We start from the raw sequence: 22,514 nt of genomic DNA, 5'->3' as shown, positions 1-22,514 counted from the left end.
ACAACCTAAGAGTTGCTTCAAACTAAGTGAAGACTTTTGCTACCAATCTACCTCTAACAGATTAGCCTATTTGATTTTCCTTTAGATCAAATATCACGTCTTGGATTTTTTTTGCAATAGACAAAGCTAGAAAACGTCACAAATATGGATCACTTACACTCACTTAGATGAGAAGCCTGGATTCTTTACCACCTCTCAAGAAAAATATTCAACTTATCAATTAAGAATAGTTTTCAATTATCTATCTTAAGAAATCATAAAGCCTGAGACAAAGAGAAATATGTGATTACTAGCTATCTTGTCTGAAAGAGATTACGATAACCTCGATAACAAAAATTCAAGATCAGGATTCACGAACTATCAAGGTAAAAAATAGCCTGATCATACTTCATGAATCCTCAAAGCGAAGTCTTTTAGTCATGGACCTAATTATGTTTCTCGGAGGAAACCTAGGTCAATAGAGGACGCTTTAGCTATAAACTAGGACACAAAGTGTCAGGGATTGATTTTCCCATTTGAAAGAGCGTCTCTATTTATAGATGTTCAAGACTAAGGGACACTTTCTGTATTTAGATGAAACTATAATTAGGGTTTCAAGTAAGCACATGAGAATTAGTCTTGAAAACACACTAGAAAAATATGCACAATGGTCTGGTTGTGGAACCGTGTATAATGATCGTTCTTTGGAAAATATGCCTTATAAACTATAAGCAACTTGATGTTCATTTAAACACTTAAGAATTTAATCATGATACACATACACCAGTGTTTTAGTGATCAACGATGTCTCAGAGGTGTTTAAGAGGGTCATAGCAATGTTATACATATTTAAAAAATAAGTCTTTGAGCATCTGTTAAATACTACTGGGGCCGTTGGTGAAACGATTCGTGAACTGTAAGAAAAGTTCACGATTCAGGGTGCTACGGTTCATGAACTAGGTTCGGCAACCCTACTCGGCTCGATAACTCATATGGACTCGGTTCATGAACCGAGTTCACCAACTGCTAGCCTTTTACACCAACGTAAAATAAAATAAAAATCAGATCACCACGGTTCGTGAACTGTTCCCAACTTAACTTAAGGTTTGTGAACTGGTTCGCCAATCTTCCCCATATTTCAGAAACTCATATATCCATGGTTTGCGAACATGTTCTCCAACCTACACTGAGTTGAAATATCAGAAGTTCTTAATCTCTCTCTTTTGATGTTTAAAACATTCCCAAATGATAAAACCATTGCTTGGGCAATTTTTAATTGATCCACAAATTAATTCTTGAATAATAAATTTTTTTGAACTAATATAGTTAGAACCTTTGAACATCCAATGCTTGAATCATATTTCGAGATGTTTAACAAGACAAGCTTGACTCGAAATTTCTTCATTGCAATAAATATACTATAAGTCATACAAAATGGTCTCAAAAGATAGAATGGTAAGATAATGAGTAAAATAGAATGATTCAGTCTTTACATACCTGATTGATGAAGTTTTCCAAATATTTTCATCGATTTTTAGTTTTTGGGGGTGATGTCTAGTACTAAACTACCAAGTGTTAATCTAGTCCGAGACTTGACTTAGTAGAATATAAATCAAGATATATTTTTGTTCAACTAACATTGACAACAAGCTTGACATAACAAAACTTGTGGGTTCAACCGAGCATTGCTTTAACAATCTTCTTTGGGATAAAAAAGATTTTAGTAGTACCATTGGTGGAAAACTAAATTGTATTTTTATTGAGTTTCTGATTATTGATTTGATTTCTTAACGATATTGTTATCCTTGATCTGTCAAACTTGTTTATTATTTTTGTCTTTCTCTTCGGATATAAGGCCACTCAAGTTTGTTTGAAGATTGACTATTTCAGATCCATTTGATTCTAGATTTGAAGATAGAACTACTGATCATCCAAGTTAACAGACTATGTACACTGTGTAATCGATCATCAATAGGAATTACAGTTGTTTGTGCAGGTGATACTTTGAAGATTGAATATGAAGTCCATAAGACTTTTCCTTTTGGGTGTTCTGATCTTTGTGATACTTCTTGCACGCTTGATTATCTGGGATCTAACAAGAAGTTTATTTTATAAACATTAGATTTGTGGAAAAGATCAAGCAAACTGGTTATTCATTTACTATTTCAGGTTATGATCCAAAGGGGTTGAGATATCAGAACTCTTCACAGCAGGTGCAACAACTTGAGATGGTGGACTCTATCTTAGGATTCACGTGCAATTGGTTGTAGGCACAAGAATAATGTAGAAACTGAGTAACTAGAAGTAGTTTACTTGGTCTCAATTGTACGAAGTTGCGGTAGTAAATTTCTATAGTGGCTTAATTCTGAGAATTTTCATTAGGTTCCAACGTTTTTCTGCCTTTTAGTTTTCCTTATTAACAAAATATTATGTGTCGTGTGATTTACTTTACTTTCGCATTATATTGTTTGTCTTTATGATTGAAGTAAATACCTGTACGTTAATCAAACTTGGTACTATACCATAGATTGGTTCGGTACTAAGTTACATCTTGTTGAAATAATCTTTTGACATTTATGATTTCTGTAAGATTACATAAGGTGTGTCTATAGTAGGTTGATACGAAAAGATTCGAAAATGCTATAAGCGGGACAAATGGAAGTAAGACAAATGTGGGACAATTAATCTAGACCCTACATCTAAAATTGGATGCGTAAAATTCATAGACGTGTTCGCCTACCTAGTCCGCTACCTATCCAAATGCTAAAATCATTCCCTTCCCCACCAATCACGTTGTGCCGCATCGCTTCCCACATTAGTCCCACTTCCTTCTGTTCCGCGCCTAATAGGGTCTGAAAAGATTATGATATGCTTGGTACCTTTGTCATTTCATCCATTATGAAACATTAATGGATATGAGATTTTGTCTTTACGCTGTTTTAACTTGTTCAGTAGAACGCCAAAAAAAACCTCAGCAATTGGAGTTGTTCATGGAAGCTCAAGTATTATGATGGAATCATAAAAAAGCTAAAATGAATAGCGTATTAGAAGAATAGCGTTTGACTTGGTCAATGGTATTTGACTAGAATATATTTTCATGGTTGAAAATAAAAGTAACTTTTCTATGTTTGACTTATGCTAAATGACAAAAAAAAACTATTCTAAATGGCGTTTTTCGTCTTTTAGCATGCTATTCAAACTAACGTTTCTTTGGGTTCCACACACTATTCTACAAAATCATGGAACATGGCTTGGAAAAAGTGTGGATGCTACCAACTTGGAATCCATTAGACCGGGTCTTATGGAGATGCCCAACCTCTTCCCAAATGCCTTTACACATCATCCTGGGAAGAGCCTAGCTCTAATGGTAATTCCCTGAGAAATCAAGGGACGTCTAACCATTGCCCGTTCTAAACAAAAAAATGGAAAATCATCAACCGTTATTTCCGGAACGGATAACCATTACCCTTTTCAAGGGAAACAGATAATCATTGCCTGTTCTTTTCCATCTTGTCTGGTCAATATACAAGACCCAGGTAGCCATATTTTGGATTTAAATTTTGTCGCTTTCAACCAAGTCTGCTTCATATCAACTCTTTTTAGTAAACAAACCAACTTAACTTATCAAGATCGTTATCTTCCCAGCAGCTAGAATTGGTGCAGAACAATAACTTAGTTGAGTTGAAGCATTTATTGTTATAGCTTCCATTAACTAGAACAGAACAAAGAAAGAAGACTAACCCTGCCAGTGGAAAAAGAAGTTGATATTGGACTATTGGTTGAGGAATTTTCCCAAAAAATGCATGAGCATTTCATCGGTGAGCCTGTGCATACCAAATTGTCTTTTAGAGTTCTCTAACTCCCTGCAAAATTCAAGTATAATGTCAACCCGTAACTCCTAATCCTACTAGAACACACGAACACTCCTCCATCTCTTCCCACCGTCAACAAACCAATGGTAAATATTTACTTCTTCCACTGGTTTTAGGATTGAAAGTACTCTACCCAAATCTTGTAAGTAAACTAACTTTCATCTGCTAACGGTTTAGTTTGGTTGCGCAAGGTAGCTCTTACTTTGTCTTTATTTATTTTGAGTTATGTTGAACATAGACAAATCAGTATATTTGAAAAGGGTTCACTGCTACTTGGTATTGGTATAGTGAAGAGATGTCGAGTATTTGAGACGAATTACGAGATGGGTTCTGTTTGAATTCATATTACACCCAAGATAAAAATAGTTTTGGCTCGATTTTGGTTTGAAAATGTTCAGCTGAAAATTAGTTATGGTTAGCTTCGTCATTTGTTGCCTCTTCCTCTCAATAATAACAAATTATAAAAAGTCAAGAAACGGCTAATGAGTGCCCCTTTTTCATTTAACAAAACGGCCAACCGTTGTGCGTTCCATAAGAACGGCCAGTCACTACCCAGTTTTTTAGTCTAGAACGGTTAATAACTCTCCGTTTTTCACTTTTTGAGAACAACTAACCATTGCCCTCTTCGAAGTCTTCCCTGTAACACCCCATGTTTTTAGCATGGCGCATGATAAAAGATGCGCCATTTGCTTGTGATGAAGCTTCATCCAAAGCTTCCTTTGCATAGTGAGATGCATTTGGCACGGGGCCATATTTGGTGCCAAGGAAGGCACATTGCGTAGGCATATTGGAAAAAGTCCAATGTTGCATCATCATGATGCATTAGGCCAGTTGGGTAGGTGGCCTCGAGATAGTAGCGTAATCATTACGTATTATCGAGGCTATTGGCCTAGAGACAATATCACAAAATCATTTTTCATCATGCCAGAGAGGGCTGGCCGAACGAGTGCTACACAATCATCACACGCGATCATCGCGAATAAGCACGATCATTGCGGAGAAACGTAATCATTGCGAATGAACACAATCATTGTGAATGAACAGTGAAGTAGGCATGTCAATTTGGTCCCCTTTCCATACTTGTAGAAATTGCAAGTTAACATATATAGGGAGGGGTAGTTGGTTGAAGGTGCATATCCGGACTATTTACCAAGTAAGTTCCATAGATTAACCATAAGAGTATAAATGATGCCTAAAGCTCATTTATAGTTGTGTAGCCTTGCCAAGAGGACATTTGATGCTTAGGCATCATTATGCCATGTCGCGGACCCGATAATGCATAATCATTGCGCATTTTGACGAAACGGCCTATACGGACGAGGCCATTACCATTATTGCTAGGCCACGACTGATGAGTGCTAAAAAGTGCATATTTCTATATATTTTTCTTGGCATTTAACTCATCTTTTGTGCATTAATTCTACATTTTATCCCATATTCTGTATTTTCATTGTTCTCAAGAATAAATATTTTTATTAATTAATTTTGTATTTTTAGGTACCAAATAAAGACTAGATGAGTTGCGGAGCCAAAAGAGCAAAGACACGGGAGAAAGCCGGTGGAATCTCTAGCGGAAAAGAAGTGAAGAATGTGTTATGGAAGACTCAAGGATAAAAATGGGCTTAAAAAGGAAGAAATTGTTCTTAAAGAAGAAGTGGGCTCAAGATTACCTAAGCCCAAATCCAATTCCTAAGCCCAAATCCATATCCTAAACCCACAATTCAATACCCAAACCCGTTTTCCTTCTTAACCGTAAGATTGGATCCATTCCATCGTCCAACGGTCGCTGCGTCATCATGCATCAGATTTCGATGCACCTTACCAACACTACAGCACCTAACTCCATCTTGAGCCGTTAGTTTCGTTGTATTTTTGCATCCAACGGTCGCTCATAATCTGTCTCCATCTCGCCGTTAGATCCGTTTCAGAAGTTATCATCCCACGGATTCCCTTCACAAAACATCAAATTTGATGATCCCGTTTAACACCTAACACACCTATACCCCAGTCGAACCAAACACTCCCTACTCCATTTTCCATCGACTTCTTTTTCTCTTTCTCCCTCACCCTCTGCAGAGAACAACTCTGCCATCACCATCACCTTCTGCCATCGCCATCATCCCTACCAGCCACTACAACCACCCTACATCAAATACAACCAAAACCCATCCTTCCCCTATCATCCTATGCTACCTATTTCACTGATTTCACACTCCCTCTCTCTGTTAGGGTTTTGAAATCGATGAACTAGGTTGATAGGCAGAGGAAGCTCGAGCTGGAGCGTAGCAGCATGGAAGACATGGGAAAAGCAGGAGAAGAAGAGAAGGAAGCATGGGTCGAGACTATTGAGATGAAATCAGAGAGTTAGGTGAGTCAATTTCACTTTTTGGTGAAACCCTAATTTTCTGATAATTTGGGGATTTTTGGGTTTTTGCTTGCTTGTATAAATAGAAGGTGTTGGGTGTGAAATTGGGGCATCTCTGGACTAGCCAGTAGACATTTTGAAGAAATTTTCATTACAATTTCAAATTCAGTCCCTTTATCATAGTTGACAGTTGAATGTTATGTGTATGTTATTTGAATTATCTTGTATGATGAATGCTTGTGTATGTAATATGTTGAGCATGAGCTAAGTAGCATTAAGTTAAGGCTCAGTTGAAGCCTTATGCACTGTCAAATGACAAGTTGCTAGGATAGTTAACTCCTTGCCATGTTTTGCTTGAGCAATGGGAAGAGGTTAATGCTCATAGTGCCTGTGATTGTTTGTTCTGTCAAAAGACAGTCAATGCTAGGGGCAAACTAGTGAGCAAATTAGTTTTCCTCCCATTCTAGATGTATGCATAGGATTTTCAACTCAACCTAGAAATATGTTGTTTGATTAGGACACAAGGTGGATACTAAGCCTTAACTTAGCCACAATCCCTTTTACAGTCACTTAAATTCAGTTCTGTTTTGCTTCCTGTTCAGTTTATCTCCTTACCTGTTTTGCTTGTTTAATTCCTTGCAATTTGTAGCTGTTGTGCACTGAAATCAGTGCACAAACTCCCCCTGCCCTTGGCTTACAGCCTTGGTTCCCTGCTATTTTTATTTTATATCTTCTGCCATTTAATCTTTGCTGTTTTGCCATCTTGTGTTAACTGCTTTGGTTTGTTAACTGTTTTGGTTCTTTGCATCTGCCATATTACCTTGCCTTGCTCACTGTCATTGTGCTTTGCACCCATTGATAGCTTAGGATAATTTCTTGTATGCTCCCACTCCCTGTGGACTGATCCCATTCTTACTTTCTATACTAAAACTTGACCTTGTATACTTGCAAGAGTTTTTGTGTCTTTTCTAACCACACCAAGTTTTTGGCGCCGCTGCCGGGGAGTGGTGTTGCCATCTGCTGATTTCCTTTGCTGTCTTTCATCTACCATTGCATCTATGTCAAGATCACTGCATGCCATTCATTCCTGCGCTGCAATCATTGCACTTGTAGCCTGCTATCATTGCACACAATCATTGCACACAATCTTTGCAGCCAATTTCTGGACTGTTGCTGTTGCTGCAGCTGGGACTGGTGAGTTTCTGCTGCTGTTGAACCTGGCCAAGGAAGCTGTTGCTGCTGCCAGACCAAGCCCAAAGCTAGTGCATCTCTACCGCTGGGCTGTGCTGCTGTTGCTCCTGGGATGTTGCATCTCAACATGTTGCTGGGCTCGTACAACTGAGCTGGGCTGCTGCTAATCTGCGAACTGGGCTCCTAGTCTGCTGCTCCTGAGCTGGGCTCTGTTGCTGCTGGGTTTGTGCACCTTCTGCTGCTGGGCTCTGTTCCACCTGTTGTTGCTGGGCTTGAGCGCGAAGCTGCTAAGGACGATCCTAAAGCCCAACTGGGCTGTGCAACTAAAAGGGGACCAAAAGCCTATTTTTGGGCTTCCCTCCAAAAATCAAGTAAGCCTAACCCATGAGTTAACCCACTTGGGCCTCATTTAAATTCAAATTCGGGCTTGTAATAATTAATTTAATTATTTATTTGGGATTGTAATAATTTTTATTTTCCTTTATTTTCTTTTTCTTTTTTTTTTTTTTTGGGATTGTAATTATTTTTTGTCTTTATTTTTTTTCTTTTTTCTTTTTCTTTTTTTTTCTTTTATGGGCTTGTCTTAATTATTATTATTGTTTTTATTTTCTTTTATGGGTTGTGCTAATTTATGCTAGGTTTAGTTCAAAATTTTTTCCAAAGCCCAATTTTAAACCAAAAAAAAAATCCCTTATTAAAACCAACACCCATTCAAAACCAAATCTTCGTAACCCTTGTGGGCCAAATTGTTTCCGATTGCTCTGTCTGACCAACATGTTAGTTGAGGTACCTACAAGGACATGACTGTGACCTATAGAGACCAAACAAACAGACTTGTTAGAATTAATCAAGAACCTATCGAAATTCTGAGTTCTGAGGTAGACAGCCCAGATCAAACCGAAACAATGGGAGAACCCCGTACCCTCAAGGATTATATGTACCCAACTAGAGCCAGTCAACCTTCTTGTATTGTGCTACCCGAGGATAATGGCCATTATGAGCTGAAATCGAGCACAATACAGATGCTTCCTATTTTTAGAGGTGTTGAGAATGAAAACCCGTACCACCACGTGAGAGAATTCGAGGAAATTTGTGGAACTCTGCGTTTCACTCAAATGTCCGACGAAACCCTAAAGTTAAGGCTCTTTCCTTTCTCCCTGAAAGATAAGGCAAAGGCCTGGCTTTATGCTTTACAGCCTCAATCCATCATGACATGGGATGACCTCATAAAGGAGTTTTTCAAAAAGTTTTTCCCGAATCACAAGACTGCGACAATTCGTCAAAGTCTGAATAGCTTTGTGCAATTAGAGGGTGAGACCTTAGCTAGATACTGGAGAGATTCAATGAATTATTGCTCCAATGTCCCCATCATGGTTTTGAAAAATGGAGACTTGTGCAAATTTTGTATGAAGGTCTAGATGTGTCCACCCGAACAACGTTGAGTCGATGTGCAATGGTCTATTCGTAGACAAAACTGCTGATGCGTCTTGGGACTTCTTGATTGAAGTAGCTGAAAAGACGCAACAGTGGGAATCCATCCGTGAACCCAGAAAGACTACATCCGAAGCGAAGGCTTTTAGGATTGAAGCAGATTTCGAGGGAAGAGCAAACATGGCATCAATAGTTAGGAGATTAGAAGAGTTAGAACTACATAAAAATTCAAAACCTTCCACCACTACTCTCCGAGAACATGTCGCTTCGTCTGTATGTGCCGCTTGTAACGATCCCAACCATCAATTCCAAAATTGTCCCGATTTGCTTGCAGTCCAGGAATCTAGGCTTGAACAGGCACATGCCATGTTTCAAAAACAAGAACATAACCCCTATTCACAGACCTACAATCCAGGATGGAGAAACCACCCTAACTTTTCATGGTCAAAAGGACCCACTCAGGGAGGACCATCTCAACCCAATCAGAGCTATCAAAACAATCAGGGATATCAGAACAATCAAGGTTATCAACACCCGAGAAACCCTCAACAACAATCAAACTCTCAACAACAATCATATCCTCAACACAATACCGACAAGAGATTATCCGCCCTAGAGGAAATGTTCCAGAGTCTGGTGCAAAGTCAGAAAAGTCTTGATCAAAAGATGGGTCAAATCTGTGATTCCATAGGTGAGAGAGAAAAGGGTAAACTTCCGAGCCAACCCCAACAAAATCCAAGGAGTGTATTTCAAACAGGCTCATCATCCTGCACTGAAACCTCACCTGATCAAGTCCATGCCATTACCACCCTCCGAAGTGGTAAAGTCATCGAGAACAACGTGGGCGAACCTAATGAATCTGATACAAATTCCACGCTGTCTCCACAACCCCAGAAAACCAAAGAATCTGAGCAAGTTGGAAAGCTGACAATTCTACTGCTGTGAATGTCCCTTTGCCAACTCATTCTCCTGTTGCCCCATTTCCTCAAAGATTGATCTATCAACAGAAAAGTACCCATTACAATGAGATGTTAGATCTGTTCAAGAGAGTCAACATCAACATTCCTTTTCTTGAAGCAATCAAGCAAATCCCTGCTTATGCCAAATTCCTCAAAGACTTGTGTACTCAAAAGCGCAAGCTCAATGTGCAAAACGTGCTTTCTTAGCTGAGCAGGTGAGTTCCATCATTCTGAACAAAACTCCACCCAAGTTTAGGGATCCAGGATGTCCAACAATTTCTTGCACTATAGGAGAACACACGGTCAATAAAGCGTTATTAGACCTAGGTGCAAGTGTTAACCTACTGCCATATTCTGTTTATGAGCAGTTAGGTCTTGGGGAGTTGAAACCAACATCTATCACTCTACAACTGGCAGACCGATCTGTCAAGATTCCTCGTGGAGTGGTCGAAGACGTTTTGATCAAGGTTGACAAATTCTATTTTCCCGTAGACTTCATTGTCTTAGACACTCAACCTGTACAAAACCCAGACTGTCACATTCCTGTCATCTTAGGACGTCCTTTCTTGGCTACGTCCAACGCGATCATTAATTGTCGTAATGGAGTGTTGAAACTGTCTTTTGGTAACATGACGGTAGAATTGAATGTGTTCGATATTAGTCAACAACCTGTGAATCTTGATGATGATGATGTGCATGAAGTTAATATGATTGAAGGATTAATGCAAGATTCGTTGACTAACATTCTATCCGTCGACCCCTTTCAAGCATGTATGGAGAACTTTAACCAGATTCCTATGATGATGCATACTGTAGTGACGTCCTATCTCTGCTCGAATCTGTACCTCAAATGGACGTCACTGAAAGGAAATATGAAGTGGAACCACCCTTACTCTCTGATTCCAAGCTCATTCCATCCATTGTTGAGCCACCCAAGCTTGAATTGAAAACATTGCCTAGTACGTTGAAGTACGCATTCCTAGGTTCTTCTGATACTTTACCTGTCATTATTTCATCATGTTTAGACACGGAACAGGAAAGTAAGCTTTTAGAAGTACTTAAGGAACACAAAGAGGCCTTAGGATGGACCATCTCAGATCTCAAAGGAATTAGTCCCACCATTTGCATGCACCACATTAACCTTGAAGAGAATGCCAAACCATCGAGGGAAATGCAAAGGAGACTTAATCCTAACATGAGAGATGTAGTCAAAGGAGAGATCCTGAAACTACTTGATGCGGGTATCATATACCCAATTCCCGATAGCAAATGGGTTAGTCCCATTCAAGTTGTGCCTAAGAAGTCAGGCATTACTGTAGTTCAGAACGACAAGAATGAATTAGTCCCTACTCGTACAACCACAGGATGGCGAGTATGCATCGACTACAGGAAGTTGAACACAGTAACAAGGAAGGATCACTTCCCGCTCCCTTTCATTGACCAAATGCTAGAACGTGTGTCTGGACACAGTCACTACTGTTTTCTAGATGGCTTTTCCGGTTATAACCAAATTCACATTGCTCCGGAATCAGGAAAAAACTACATTCACGTGTCCATTTGGGACGTTTGCTTATAGACGTATGCCCTTCGGGTTGTGTAATGCACCTGCTACTTTTCAGCGTTGCATGATGAGCATTTTTTCTGACATGATAGATAGTTTTCTCGAGATCTTTATGGATGATTTCTCTGTTTTTGGTTCCTCGTTTGACGAATGTTTGAAGCATCTTGCCCTCGTGATATCCAGATGTAAAGAAAAGAACCTTGTTCTAAATTGGGAAAAATGCCATTTTATGGTGAATTCAGGAATAGTTCTAGGACACATCATCTCAGAAAAAGGAATTGAAGTGGATAAAGCTAAAGTTGACCTCATTCAACATCTACCACAACCTTGCTCTGTGAAGGAGATCAGATCATTTCTAGGTCATGCTGGTTTTTACCGGCGATTCATCAAAGATTTCAGCAAAATCTCCAGACCTCTGTGCAGTCTTCTCTCCAAAGATGTTGCCTTCAATTTCGATGCTGCTTGTGTGAAGGCATGGGAGGAATTAAAAACCCTTCTCACCACCGCTCCTATAGTCCGACCACCCGATTGGAAGCTTCCGTTCGAACTTATGTGTGATGCCTCTGATTATGCTGTTGGTGCTGTTTTAGGACAGCGAGTTGATAGACTACCATATGTGATATACTATGCTAGCAAAACCCTTAATGATGCCCAACTCAATTATTCAACTACCGAGAAGGAATTGCTTGCCGTCGTTTTCGCATTAGACAAGTTTAGATCTTATCTGATAGGGTCTAAGATCATCATATACACAGACCATGCGGCTTTGAAGTATCTTCTTTCCAAGAAGGATGCTAAAGCTCGCCTTATTCGATGGATACTCTTATTACAGGAATTCGATCTCGAAATCCGTGATAAGAAAGGTTGTGAGAATGTGGTTGCTGATCATTTGTCTAGATTAACTTTAGAGTCTATTGATGAATTGAGCTGATTAGAGAATCATTCCCAGATGAACAGCTGATGTCTATCTCAGACCTTCCTTGGTTTGCTGATATTGTTAACTACCTCGCTACAGGTAGGATGCCCTCACGTTGGTCGAGACAAGACCGCTCTAAATTCCTGGCTGAAGTTAAACATTTCCTTTGGGATGACCCATATTTGTTTAAGTACTGCCGACCAAATCATTAGGAGATGTGTCCCCAACACTGAACAGAAAGATGTGATATCTTTCTGTCATGACCAAGCATGTGGAGGCCATTTCAGTGCCAAGAAAACCGCTGCAAAGATCTTGCAGTGTGGATTCTATTGGCCATCATTGTTCAAGGATTGCCATGATTATTGTGTTGCTTGTGAACGCTGTCAAAAGCTAGGAAGCATTTCGAGGAGAAACATGATGCCATTGAACCCCATTTTGATTGTGGAGATTTTTGATGTTTGGGGGATAGACTTCATGGGTCCATTTCCCATGTCTGACAGCAAGTTGTACATCCTAGTCGCAGTTGATTACGTTCTAAGTGGGTAGAAGCCATAGCAACCAGAACAAATGACCACAAGGTGGTACTTTCATTTTAAAGGAAAACATATTTTCACGTTTTGGTACCCCTAGAGCTATCATCAGTGACGGTGGTTCACATTTCGCAATAAGTACTTTGAGTCTTTAGTACGCAAGTATGGCATAACTCACAAGGTTGCTACTCCGTACCACCCTCAGACTAGTGGACAAGTGGAAGTTCTAATAGGGAAATTAAGCACATTCTAGAAGACGGTTAACCCGTCTAGGAAAGATTGGTCATAGATTGAATGATGCTTTGTGGGCCTATAGAACAGCTTATAAGACACCAATTGGCATGTCCCCCTATCGTCTAGTGTATGGAAAGCCGTGCCATCTACCTGTGGAATTAGAACATCGCTATGGGCAATCAAGAACTGAACTTTTCTCTGGACGAAGCTGGAATTCAACGGAAACTTCAACTCAACGAGTTGGAAGAATTGAGAAATGAGGCTTATGACAGTGCCAAGGTTATATAAGCAGAAGATGAAGATATTTCATGACAAGCGTATTCTACGCAAATCCTTCACTCCTGGTCAGAAAGTCTTGCTGTATGACTCCCGATTACATCTTTTTCCAGGAAAACTGCGTTCCAGATGGAAGGGTCCGTACCTAGTACGCACAGTTTTTCCTCATGGAGCTGTAGAGCTGGAGGATGTCTCCAACAAGAACGTTTTCAAAGTCAACGGGCAGAGATTAAAGCCATTCCTTGAGCCATTTCCACCCGACATTGAAACAACCAACCTGGAGGACCCAGTCTATGTGGACTAAACTGGTCCACTCTTTAATAAACCGTTTTTCTTCCCTAAAAACCAAAAGTTTTTCCCTAAAACCAAAGTTTTCTCCCACAAAACCAAATTTTTCCAAAAAGTCCAATCCCATTAAAAACCAAATTTTCTTGTAGATAATGTGTTAGTTAAATTTCCTTTTGTAATATTTTGTGCTCATCCATTGTGACTCCGAATATGTTGGAGTTTTGCCTTGGATAACGGAGTTTTAATATTCTGCTTTCGCCGAAATCGGGTATTCTCTCTCCTTTTACTCTACTCAGCATGTCCCTTTCCATATGTTGTTTTAATTCTTTCCATATTTTAAACATTGAGGACAATGTTTAGTTCAGGTTTGGGGGTATAGAGTAGATACCACGATAATATGCCATAATTGAAAACAAAACTCCATCTTTTTGAAAAAATTGAAAAATTCCAAAAAAAAATTAAAAAAAAATAAAAAAAAAAAAAAAAAAATCATAAAAATGGAGCTCATTTACCTTGAAATGTTGACTCTTGTGCAAATATGTAATTATTAGGAGTCTTAGTCTAGATATTTAGGCACCCTGATTCTAGCACAATTCACATAGTGATAAGAAATTTGCACGCGCACGATCTACCAATACATGTATAGCCTCGATCTTCAAGGTGTTTGATAGGAAGTACGATTGCCAATCACTTTAGAATACTGAACGAAACTTGACTAGCTTGTTCTTTGGTTGGTTGGGATAGAAGGTGGAGGTTACATTAAGAAAGACAACCATCGAATTTAACTGGGTGCATCAAAAAGGGCTACCTCTTGCAAAGTGTCATGTAATTTTTGTTTTTGTATGTATCAAAAGTGTTTCCTTTAAAAAAAAAACGATGTATATTCAGAAAAAAATATCAGAAAAATACAAAAAATCAAGTATTTATCAATTCCATCATCTCTTGTTCCAAAAATAAAAAGAGAGTAGTCAATGTAAATAAGAGTCATGTAAATAGTCATTTTGTTGTTTCATTGTAATAAGCAAGGAGGGTGTATGCCATTGATGTACAACGCGAGTAATTGTGAAATACCTCCAACTCATTCACAATTCTCGTAAAGTCCGGACAGCTAGCTAGATTTCGACCTTGGTTCTTAGCCTGAGAAACTATCTCTTGGTGATTAGTAGTCATAAATCCGATCTTTCTTTACACATGTGTAGATACACTTTACACTCTTATCACATGTCTTTATTTGTTATCAGTGCTAGGATTGTGCCTTTGATAGCTAGATTGACATCTCCATTTTGCTGTGAGCTTAAACTGACTTGCACATGTCACATTTGATGGAATATGAGCTTATATTTTGACCTAGAACTTTGTAGGTACGTTCTAAGCAAACCTTCACGAGACTTAACTCGTCCACTAGGGACACTTAGTGGTTTAAAAGGCTTAGTGCATATGCTAAATGCATTCGAGAGACCAGCGACAGTGGTATAGGTAGGATTTCCTTAGTTTTGTTTTACTTGAGGACAAGTAAAATTCAGGTTTGGGGGTATTTGATGAGTGCTAAAAAGTGCATATTTCTATATATTTTTCTTGGCATTTAACTCATCTTTTGTGCATTAATTCTACATTTATCCCATATTCTGTATTTTCATTGTTTTCAAGAATAAATATTTTTATTAATTAATTTTGTTTTTAGGTACCAAATAAAGACTAGATGAGTTGCGGAGCCAAAAGAGCAAAGACACGGGAGAAAGCCGGTGGAATCTCTAGCGGAAAAGAAGTGAAGAATGTGTTATGGAAGACTCAAGGATAAAAATGGGCTTAAAAAGGAAGAAATTGTTCTTAAAGAAGAAGTGGGCTCAAGATTACCTAAGCCCAAATCCAATTCCTAAGCCCAAATCCATATCCTAAACCCACAATTCAATACCCAAACCCGTTTTCCTTCTTAACCGTAAGATTGGATCCATTCCATCATCCAACGGTCGCTGCGTCATCATGCATCAGATTTCGATGCACCTTACCAACACTACAGCACCTAACTCCATCTTGAGCCGTTAGTTTCGTTGTATTTTTGCATCCAACGGTCGCTCATAATCTGTCTCCATCTCGCCGTTAGATCCGTTTCAGAAGTTATCATCCCACGGATTCCCTTCACAAAATATCAAATTTGATGATCCAGTTTAACACCTAACACACCTATACCCCAGTCGAACCAAACACTCCCTACTCCATTTTCCATCGACTTCTTTTTCTCTTTCTCCCTCACCCTCTGCAGAGAACAACTCTGCCATCACCATCACCTTCTGCCATCGCCATCATCCCTACCAGCCACTACAACCACCCTACATCAAATACAACCAAAACCCATCCTTCCCCCATCATCCTATGCTACCTATTTCACTGATTTCACACTCCCTCTCTCTGTTAGGGTTTTGAAATCGATGAACTAGGTTGATAGGAAGAGGAAGCTCGAGCTGGAGCGTAGCAGCATGGAAGACATGGGAAAAGCAGGAGAAGAAGAGAAGGAAGCATGGGTCGAGACTATTGAGATGAAATCAGAGAGTTAGGTGAGTCAATTTCACTTTTTGGTGAAACCCTAATTTTCTGATAATTTGGGGATTTTTGGGTTTTTGCTTGCTTGTATAAATAGAAGGTGTTGGGTGTGAAATTGGGGCATCTCTGGACTAGCCAGTAGACATTTTGAAGAAATTTTCATTACAATTTCAAATTCAGTCCCTTTATCATAGTTGACAGTTGAATGTTATGTGTATGTTATTTGAATTATCTTGTATGATGAATGCTTGTGTATGTAATATGTTGAGCATGAGCTAAGTAGCATTAAGTTAAGGCTCGGTTGAAGCCTTATGCACTGTCAAATGACAAGTTGCTAGGATAGTTAACTCCCTGCCCTGTTTTGCTTGAGCAATGGGAAGAGGTTAATGCTCATAGTGCCTGTGATTGATTGTTCTGTCAAAAGACAAGTCAATGCTAGGGGCAAACTAGTGAGCAAATTAGTTTTCCTCCCATTCTAGATGTATGCATAGGATTTTCAACTCAACCTAGAAATATGTTGTTTGATTAGGACACAAGGTGGATACTAAGCCTTAGCTTAGCCACAATCCCTTTTACAGTCACTTAAATTCAGTTCTGTTTTGCTTCCTGTTCAGTTTATCTCCTTACCTGTTTTGCTTGTTTAATTCCTTGCAATTTGTAGCTTTTGTGCACTGAAATCAGTGCACAAACTCCCCCTGCCCTTGGCTTACAGCCTTGGTTCCCTGCTATTTTTATTTTATATCTTCTGCCATTTAATCTTTGCTGTTTTGCCATCTTGTGTTAACTGCTTTGGTTTGTTAACTGTTTTGGTTCTTTGCATCTGCCATATTACCTTGCCTTGCTCACTGCCATAGTGCTTTGCACCCATTGATAGCTTAGGATAATTTCTTGTATGCTCCCACTCCTGTGGACTGATCCCATTCTTACTTTCTATACTAAAACTTGACCTTGTATACTTGCAAGAGTTTTTGTGTCTTTTCTAACCACACCAACGACCTTGCAAACAAGTTTGGTTTAAGTTGCCGGTTCCTTCGCGGATGAACTACGGTCTGTGCTTGATCCCTTTAGAGTATGGAAGGGTACGTAGGCAGCCGCAATGAGTTGCAGGATTGTCGGTCCAACACTTTGTCGCTCAGATCATCTAATTGTGAGATGATTACGACATTCTGGCCTCTCGTATCATCTGGCTCGGTAGCTCGACGCAAGATATGATTGTAGCCAAACTTGATGAGGCAAGTTGCATTCCATTCACTGGATGCTCATACTTCCTATCAAGGCGTTCGACATAGGATAAAAACCCGAGTGTCGTAAATTAGCTCAAAAGGAGTCCATTTTGATGGGAAACGGTCCAAAGATCAAGACACATGGTCACCAGAATTTATCCAAATTCCATCGTTTTTTCCGTTTTAGGAAAGTTTTTGTTTTCTTAATAAACCCTTCGTGGAACAAAGGTAAGTTGGAACGGTGTGGAAGCTAAGTCAGCGGAATCATGCTCCACGAGCATGCTTGCAAAGGCAGATGAACATGCATTTTCCTAGGGATGAGGACCGGATAGTAGCATCATTATGGTGCACCGGGGGAGTTATGTCCTTCGCGCCCAGGCGTGCCATGCGTAATTTTCCGACCCGTCACATTCCCGTTGGGATTCCCAGAGACCAGAGAAGGCTAGCGGGAAGAAGGGGTTTAGGCGACGGTTTTTTGCTCTGGGAAGAGCTTGGGCATCTCCATAAGACCCAGTCTTAGACTTGACATTCTACACTTTTTTCAAGCCTGAAATAGGTTGGATTCCATCCTAAGACTCTAATTGCTTGTGAGGTTATGGAGGCTTTAACAGGGTGGATGTTTAGGTTTCTATGAAATCCGAGGAGATTAGTAAACGAAAATGACTCCAGATTACACATCATCTTGTAATGAAAAATAAAGAAGAGTAAACTACATATGAATATATCACGTTAAACAGACAATGCTATTTTGGAAGGTGATAACCTGAATGTAATTAACTCTATTAAGCAGACAACTTCATCAGTGCAGTGGATGAATCAAGGAATCATAGATGACATTAAGCTGCTGTTATCAAATACCTCTTATTTTGCTGTTAATCATGTAAAAAGATCGGCTAACAATGTAGTTCATAGTATCGCTAAGAAGGCTAATAGTGACAAAACTTCTTTTGACTTGTCTGGACAGAGCAACAATATGTCACTTTAAGATATGTAAATTAATCTTAAGTAATGAAATGGTGGTTTGCATCAAAACCAAAAAAAAAAAAAAAGAAAAAAGAAAAAGAAAAAAAAGGATATATCACTGGAACTCACGTGACACGTAGTCGATCTTTCTTTTTTCTTTATTCCAAGTGATGCATCAACTCTTTTTTCTGATCAGAAAGTGATACATACTCTCGACCTATCTATTCAACAACTTTCACGGATGTCTTGATGTAATGCTTCACAATGTGTGGTGTATGTACACCGAGTCCCGGTTCATCGATAAAAGATAAGGTGGTGGATTAAAATAAAAGTTGAGGTGAACTCGCCTTTCATCGACGTTGCTAGCAACAGTCTAGTTGCCGACCATGATATACCGGCTTTTTTTATTTATTTATTTATATATAAACTATATTTGATCAGCAATAGAAAAATTTTCATATGTAAAAGGATTTAGGTAGTCTAATCCGATGATTACAAATTTACAATCTACCAACAATAAGATATAAACAGAAAATGGGTTATTTGTCCAAATATTTTGAAGACATGGTTCTAGTGGACGAGTAAAAATTAGTATATGTGAAATAGACACCAAAAAAATAGCAAGAAATAAAACTGGATTCCTCCTGTCTTAAACTTAAAAAAGAGCGAGGATGAAAATGGATGCATCCTGATGTAAATTAAAAATAAGAAAAAATATTTGAAAATAAGGAGGATGAAACTGTTTACATCCTGACTACTTTTACGTTTTTGTTCATTTGGACGGTATCAAATTTTAAATGTCTTTTTCACCCAGGAATTGTCGTTTTTGGGTTAATTGACCAATTTTATGATAAAAAAATTGGTGGTATAAATAAGTTAACGTTGGTAGTGTCTGGAAGAGCCAAAATCGTGAGGCCAAGCATTCTAATTTGGCGTTTCCATCTAGTTTTATAATGCAAAAAAGATTAGATTATTGATCGTCTGACTTAGTTTTCGTTCATGTAATAACGGCCAAGCATTCTAATTCATGTAATGTAACCCCCGGTTGGACATACTTAGAAAGATGCTATAGTTGGGAACAACATTGTAATCCTCCCAATGTTTGATAGAAGATACCTTAACTTGTTACCTTCCCTATTCAATGGTGGTGATGTTCATAATTGTTGGTCGACGTTAAAAAGTGTGCTCTCACTTTCGAATGATGGTGTTCTATGAATCAAGAGTCATGAGTCCATTATCATATGGTCTAAGGTATCACAAAAGCATTATGTTTCCATTACTGTAAATAAATAAAGAGCTCCCTCCCCCTTAATTGCTTAACGATGACTGGTCCTTGTCCCAAAGTCTATACTATTTTTTTCTTCTTCTTTTAAGCCAACGTCCACAAAATTCTTAGTATACTCAAATATATGCGCACATGTGTCTTCTATCTGAAACCCGTGACTCCCACCACCAAATGACGAGCTTCCCTTCACATTTACTTTTCTTTTTCCGACGTTGTTTTCTGTTCCTCAAATAATTTCATTACTAATTATGAGAATCATTTTATTTATTTATTTCTTAAAATTTTAGGAGTACAATTGAGGAGAAATAAAAATAAAAATGAGTGCTTATAACCCATTGTTGTTATGAATGATAAGTTCTTTTCTCCAAATATTTTCTTTCTCAAATCATAAGTTCATTTTTTCTATTCCTATAGTGAACACACTTCTAAGACATTTGGACCGTTCTTAGTGACGTATATGATCTTGTTGTTAACTTTTCAATCATCACAGATATTCTCGTCCCATTTTGAATTTCCTGTATAAACCACTTTTCTTTTCTTCTTCTTATAAATGTTAGGGCAATTCCTATGGCAACCTGCAAACTAAAATTTTTGTTGAGTCACATGGATGCATGAACAAGTCTCTCCACAGTGAGAATTCATGGTAAAATGAATAAATCTGATATTTTAGGATCCCACTAGTGATTTTATTAATATAAACTAATAATAGTTGGGTCCCACTAGTGATTTTATTAATATAAACTAATAAGAGTTGGGTCCCACAGGTTATTTAAAACAAATATTATACAAAAAAAACCTAAGTATAATAAACGGGTTTTGGAGAGAGAAAAGCAAGTGGTGTTTTTGCTTCAAACGCTAGAGTTTTTCCTTCCAACTCCAGCATTGTTCCTTTCAACTCGGTGTTTTTCATTCCAACGTCTGGCCTTCCTTTACACACGCGCTAAATGTTCCACTAGTGATTTGTAAGCTTGCTTATTAATATATTTCTTTTTTTCTATTGAAAATAAAGAGTTCATTGTGGGATCAAAATCAATAAAATTGGTTTCATCAAAATTTTGTAATGTGATAAAGGAAACATGCATCTGAGAACCGTCATAAAACTCTAAATTAATTTTCTTAGCTTTCGCATTCAGATACTAGGATTGGCCTTCCAAAATGCTACGACAGGTCGGGGCAGCTGGAAATAGTACTTGGCGCTTGATTAACAAAATTTGATTAATTAGGAGTATTTTCTGTTAGTTTAAGGGCACCAGTTAATACGAGTACGTGCAAACGTTAATTCCAGCCAGCATTCTTGTAAGCTTCAACTCACGTGCTTTTACAATTTATGCATGTATTTCTCCAACAGTACTGGGAGAGGATATTCGCTTCCCCAGACACTGCATCCAATGAAAGGAGCTGAATTAAGATTTACACATGACTTATTACAAGTAATATATACAATATTATACAAAATATAAAAATAATTTACCAGTGATTGAGTATGTCTACAAAAGAAGCTACGTATTTCATCTCTCCGAGATGCTCGTTACCTTACCTGTCAAAGTTTATTCTATTTTTTATAAAAGTTACCTGTCAAATCTAATCTTGTCAAATTCAACCCAGTTTTAATACAGCAATGATGATATGTTGACCGGGAGAAATTCTCCCGCGGATCTAATAGGGCCGGGGACCTGCAAATTTCAATGGGAAAATTAGGTTAAGGTCCAAAAAAATTATTATTCTTATTGTCAGGCCCAACATATCTTTTAGCTACCTTCACACCCATAATTATTTAAAAATATAAAAAGAGGGTAACAAGATATAGTTACCCTTAATGTTTCCATTAATAAAATATAAATTTTCTATCTTCTCATCAAACTGTTTGCATAACTTGTTATGCGTCATATTTTTTCAGGGGTATAATTGGTTTGCAAACTTGAATATAGCACATCTAAAAAACCGTGTTTTGGAATTTTACAAATTTTATCTCGTTGGAAAGCTTATAAAAAGCTCTACAAAACGAGTACAAACAACAATATCAAATTTGAATTATTTACGAAAAAAACGGAGGTGATTATCATTTTAGGGAGAAATTTCGAAAACTGAATACATTGCCATTATGCAGACACCACAAAGAATGCATAACAAATTATGCAACCATATTTTGGTTTATGCATCCACTAGTTAGGTTATGCAATCACTAAAACGGTGTATATGCCTACATAAAAAATAACATTCTAACTAAAAAAAAAACAAATGATGCATGACACATTATGCAGTCACAACAAAAGAAGCATAACATATTGTGTAATCATATTTTGCTTCATGCATCCACTAATTTGATTATACACCACTAAAAATATGTATAAATCTAAAAATTAACGTTTCTACGAAATTAAATGAATAACAACTTATGCATTCATTTTTTTCGATTGCGTAGTAGGTTATGCATTAATTTTTATATTTGCATAATAGGTTATGCAACTATTTTTCTTTGTTGATAAGTGTTAACTAGTATAAATGAATATGCAGCCATCTTTTCTGATGCATAATAGATTATGCATCTATTTTCTCGGGTGCATAACAAGTAATGCATTCATTATTATTGCTGCATAGCAGATTATGCAGCCATTTTCCTTATTTCAGCGCTAACAAAAAAGTGGCTGCATAACAACCATTTTTCGAATGCATAACTTGTTATGCATGCACTTTCGCAGCTGCATAACAAATTATGCAGTCATTTTTAGGTTGACTTCAGTGTTAGCAAAAGAAAAATGGCTTCATAATGGAATATGCAGTCAATTTGTCGACTGCATAACAAGTTATGCATCCATCTTCGCAACTGCATAACAAATTATGCAGCCACTTTTGAAGTTGCATGACAGATTATGCACTCATTTTTTATAACTGCAAATGCTCAT

The sequence above is a fragment of the Papaver somniferum genome, chromosome 11 (genome assembly GCF_003573695.1).
Source record: "Papaver somniferum cultivar HN1 chromosome 11, ASM357369v1, whole genome shotgun sequence".
Taxonomy (NCBI): domain Eukaryota; kingdom Viridiplantae; phylum Streptophyta; class Magnoliopsida; order Ranunculales; family Papaveraceae; genus Papaver; species Papaver somniferum.
Note: the sequence above shows the minus strand (reverse complement) of the source record.